General features: G+C 40.6%; 1 non-coding gene across 1 annotated transcript; it reads left to right on the top strand.

Moving 5' to 3' along the window:
* The first annotated feature begins 4,044 nt into the window (after positions 1-4,044).
* On the top strand, positions 4,045-4,151 carry LOC119471788. Its single transcript, XR_005200872.1, has one exon. It is a non-coding gene; the product is annotated as a U6 spliceosomal RNA (small nuclear RNA).
* Positions 4,152-5,604: the final 1,453 nt, after the last annotated feature.

The following is a 5,604-nucleotide window of genomic DNA, read 5'->3' on the forward strand; positions in this document are numbered from 1 at the left end:
AGAGCCGCTCCTGTTACCAAAATCTGTATTAGTCAGGGTTCTCTAGAGGGACAGAACTAATAGAGTGTGTGTGTGTGTGTGTGTGTGTGTGTGTGTACTTACAAAATTGCAAGGCCCTACAACAGGCTGTCTGCAAGCTTGAGGAGCAAGAAGAACCAGTTCAATACTGAGTTTCAAAACTGAACATCTTTGGAGTCCAATGTTCAAGGGCAGGAAACATCCAGCACAGGAGAAAGATGTAGGCTGGGAGGCTAGGCCAGTCTCGCTTTTTCACATTTTTCTGCCTGCTTTATGTTCACTGGCAGCTAATTAGAAGGTACCCACCAGATTGAGGGTGAGTCTGCCTTCCCCGGCCCACTGACTCAAATGTTAATCTCTTTCGGTAACACCCTCACAGATGCACCGGGTATCAATACTTTGTATCCGCTGGGCGCGGTGGCTCACGCCTGTAATCCCAGCACTTTGGGAGGCCGAGGCGGGTGGATCACGAGGTCAACAGATCGAGACCATCCTGGTCAACATGGTGAAACCCCGTCTCTACTAAAAACTACAAAAAATTAGCTGGGCATGGTGGCGCGTGCCTGTAATCCCAGCTACTCAGGAGGCTGAGGCAGGAGAATTGCCTGAACCCAGGAGGCGGAGGTTGCGGTGAGCTGAGATCGCACCATTGCACTCCAGCCTGGGAACAAGAGCAAAACTCCATCATAAAAAAAAAAAATACTTTGTATCCTTCGATCCAATCAAGTCCACACTCAGTATTAACCATCACAAAACTTAATTTTTAAAAGTCATCATCTCTATCTGTATACATGTTTTGTACCTTCTTAGGTACAAGGCTATTTTTCTGACCAAAATAAATACAAGCTCTGCTTCAGGTTAGAAGTCCTGTTTTAGATCAAGTTAGGTTATTGATTTGAGGTTATCTGATAGGAGCTTGATTCAATTATGAACTTGAGGAACATGTCAGGACAGTAACATAAAAACATGGAACTTCCAAGACGGTTAAGCCATACTGTAGAGTTGATGGCCCCTTTTTACAGCAATAAAATATTTCACATCATGTCTCTCTAGAAATTGGTGTGTTACATTTTACTCTGACCATTTTTTCTTTTTACTACAACCTCTGACACAACTTTTACAATAATTTCTTTCAGTTTTTTTCTACCAATATTTATGGAATTGCATGCACACACACATACGCACGCACACACGTGCACACACACACACACACACACACACGACTCATTTGCAAGATTGTTACTTAATACAGGTATTGGTGGACTTACGACATGCAACTTACGACCATTCGACTTTACGACCACAATAGCTAGCCACGACTGCTCCGCGTCTGGCAGGGCAAACGTTGCCCAGCTGGGCGTACAACAGTGCGGACCAGCTTCCGGCAGCACCACCATCTCCGCGTGCACCATTTCAACTGTTATCCCAGGCTCGGTACAGCAATTTGTGTTTTGTGTCTTGGAGGATATTTTTCATCAAACCCCTCCCAATAAATTTCTTACACATTTCGAAGCAATGGACCCAAACATCCGAATGATTTGCAAGGATTGAACAGATGGCGCAAGATGTGTTTTGTCCATATCTTGAAATTTATGAAGAAAAAAAGAAACACACAATTCAGACAAAGCTCACCATGTTTATGAAAAAACCAACTCCGGTAACCCCAACTGCTGCCTCAGATGACGACATCAATGATCTGCAGCCAAGCACCAGCGGCCGATAAAATGCTTCGTACATGTTTATAGATTTTGGTATGTTTTTCAATTGGGAAAATGTTTCCTATGGTATTTTTTACACCTGTATTTCGTATTTTTATATGCACCTGTATTTTGTAATTTTGTATGTTTTGCAAATATTAAACCAGTTGTACTGGTAATGCAGTGTTTTACTTAAACCTGACGAATATAAAAATAAGAAACAAAATGGTGTAGAGATGATACAAATGCCATAAAATGAACAAAGAAAATTATGATATATGACAATAATGAAAGAAAATTATGATAAAATATGACTTAAAGATTTTATAACATCATTTCACAGTACTGTACATATAGCCTACTCAACTTACGACCAAATTGTGTTACGACCGGTCTGTTGGAACCAATCGTGGTCATAAGTCGAGCACTAGCTGTATTTTGCTATCTGATTTGATCTAAACTTCATCCAATACATGCATAGTGTAAATGAAACAATATATGACAATGTCTCTAAATATGTTTTTTAAATCCTATAAGCTCTACGTCTATTTTACCGCATATTTTTCCCTTTTGAGTAAAATTAAGAATCTGTAATAATAATCACAATATCATTTATCCTCTTTTGATGCTCAAACAACACAATCTGATCAGCGGGGTCCTGTGGCCTGTCTCCTTTCTCTTTGGCACTCCACAGCATCTGTGAGAGCAGCAAAGGTGTCTAGGCCTGCCTTGATTTCCCTGATTGCTTTCCATCAGGGAGAGACATTGACCTGGCCACTCTAAAGGAGATTTTACTGGAGATGGGGCTGAGTTTGTTCCACATGAGCGCATATAACACAGCATCAGAGATCTACGTGTTAAGGGTCCTGAATTCATGCAGTTCTTCCCAACTTAACTCTAACTTTACGAAGCCCTTTCCTAAAATCATTTTTTCAAATGTTTTTAATTTTCCCTTTTAGAGTTACTACTAGTTCTTCAGAGTTTTCATTGTGTGTGGATATATATGTGACTTATAAAATGACATCGTAAAACTAAGAGAAGAAAACAAAAGGCAAAAATGAATACGGTCATTTGTAATTCAAATGAATATATAATAGGCATATTTATAAACTAACATTTTCTGTAACAACCTGGCTTTATGACAATCTGCGATTTCTAAAAAACATAAAGATTTTTGTTTGAAATGCTGAATAGTAATGATTCTGTATTTCTTATCGTCTTAGGAAAAATATTTTATAGTGCAGCATCTAAATAGAGAAAATTTGTTTGGGTTAAAGGAAATTAGGAAATTGCTTTCTCTTTGTTCAAGATTCCTTGTCCATATTTCCCTTTTATTTTATTTTATTTTTATTATTATTATTTTTTTGAGACGGAGTTTCACTCTTGTTACCCAGGCTGGAGTGCAATGGCGCGATCTCCGCTCACCGCAGCCTCCGCCTCCTGGGTTCAGGCAATTCTCCTGCCTCAGCCTCCTGAGTAGCTGGGATTACAGGCACGCGCCACCATGCCCAGCTAACTTTTTGTATTTTTAGTAGAGACGGGGTTTCACCATGTTGACCAGGATGGTCTCGATCTCCTGACCTCATGATCCACCCGCCTCAGCCTCCCAAAGTGCTGGGATTACAGGCTTGAGCCACCGCGCCCGGCCATATTTCCCTTTTAATCAAGGCCAGGCGAGAAGAGAATTAGGCAGTATATTTATGCTGCATGGTTGCCCTTAGGGAAAATGCTTGTTGATTCCACACTGATAATCTCTGCCAAACGAGGCTTCGGCCTGGACATTATGGAAGAGATGCCTTGGCTATACAAGCACAGATGATGTGAAGAGTGGCCGCTCTAAATGCACAGGGGAATTTTAAAGATGTTCCTAAATTATACCGGAATGATAAACAGCTTATTTTATAAATGTCTGTGCATTCCCTCTCTTACATGTTTAGTCTCAGCCATTTTGCATCACTTTTGAGATTCAGAATCAGCTAAGTGGCATACTTAAAGTGGGAGGAAAAAGATAATATTTATAATTCTACAGCAAATACATCATAGTGTATGCCATTCATATTTTTAAGCTGAGATAATCAGAAAGATAAAAAAAATCGTTATATTCTTAGGTAACTGAATCATTACAAACTTTCAAAAACTTTTTCCTATGCTGAGTGCAAATAAACTATGTGGCTGGGAATTTTTTTTTTTAAGTAAAAGGTTGGAACTTAATTTAAAAGTATTTCATAAACTTTTACATGTAAAATGCTACGCAGAGTAAAAGTGAGTTATAAGTCATCACTCTGATCTTGAAGGGGAAACAAAATAACAGGTTGAAATGGCAAAATGTGTGCTCGCTTCCGGAGCACATATACCAAAATTGGAACGATACAGAGAAGATTAGCATGGCCCCTGCACAAGGATGACATGCAAATTCGTGAAGCGTTCCATATTTTTGCTGCAGTCGGTCACCTGTCATCTCGCTTTGCTTCCCTGCCGCGATCCCGCAATGACTTCACAGGGCCCTTTACTTGCCTTCCATGATCCTGCAATGACGTCACGGGGTTGGTGACGTCATTGCCTTCCCTTTTTATTTTTAATTTAAAATTATTTATTAAAAAATGAAATGCCAAAATGTGAGACAACAAAATCTTTTTTTTTTTTTTTTTTTTTTTTTATGTCGGAGTTTCACCATGTTGGTCAGGTTGAACTCCCGACCTCAGGTGATCCGCCCGTTTGGCCTCCAAAGTACTTGGATTACAGGCGTGAGCCACTACGCCCCGCCGAGACAACAAAATCTTAAGACATGCTAAATAAGGACAGCCAGAGAGCCAAGGTACACATTTCCAGTAATTCATGTATTGAGGGGAAAGAGGGATTGGATCAGTGTGCCATTAAGATACACAAACTAATATTTGTGTTTTTAATATGTACAATCATCTTAAAATGAACGATTGACAATGCTCTTAAATACTTTAATAACTGTCAGGTTGTATTTACAATAATAAAAATCAGTCATGGTATGTGGTAGCAGCAATTTACGAATGCTTTATTGTTCAGCTGCTGTTGAGTGAGAGTGGAGTGGAGGACGCAGTCGAATGTGGAAGTGGGAAAATGGGCCCTGAGTCTACAATGGATTCAAATTCCAGCTCCGTCACTTAATAGCTCTGTGGTCATATGGGAGTATTGGACTCTCTTCAAGACTCCGTTTGCTCACTGTAAGACAATAATAATCTACCACTTTTGGTGATTGCCATGTATAGATTAGACTTATTTTTAGGTTCCTTTAAAGTTAACACCATGGCAGAAATTTCAGGACACCCAGAGACCAGCTGACAGTTGTTTCTGTTTTCCGTTTGAGCCCACTCAGATAACTGCTCACAATTTTCGGTTCTCTGCTAGTGATGTGAATGCCATTTTTATTTCTTGGGAGAGACCTGAATCTTCCTGTGGTCATCAGACCACAGAAGGACCTTTGCCTGCAAACAAATACTTACTTTCAAGAGGGGAGATGTTTCTGTCCCCTTCAAAGCATCTCATACATCTCAGAAAATACAGCTGGCTTAAAGCTCGGGTTAACAAACTCCCAGGCCAGTTTGTTAGAAACACCACTGAGTCTGAAGTCACAAGCTCTCTTAGATACAGCAGACTTGCGGACTTCCCTTTAGACCACATCTAAAGCTTGCCTCGTGTGGGTGTTCTTTATGGATGGTCGACACCTCACCACTCCTTCAGCCAGTGGCAAGTAAAAGCAGTCCATCAAATTCCTCCTTCAGGGACCTCCTGTTGCGTTTAAACACATTAGCAGAGCCGGGCACAGTGGCTCAAGCCTGTAATCCCAGCACTGTGGGAGGCCGAGGCAGGTGGATCACGAGGTCAAGAGATCGAGACCATCCTGGTCAACATGGTG

The sequence above is a fragment of the Cebus imitator genome, unplaced genomic scaffold, assembly GCF_001604975.1.
Source record: "Cebus imitator isolate Cc_AM_T3 unplaced genomic scaffold, Cebus_imitator-1.0 Scaffold73, whole genome shotgun sequence".
Classification (NCBI taxonomy): Eukaryota; Metazoa; Chordata; class Mammalia; order Primates; family Cebidae; genus Cebus; species Cebus imitator.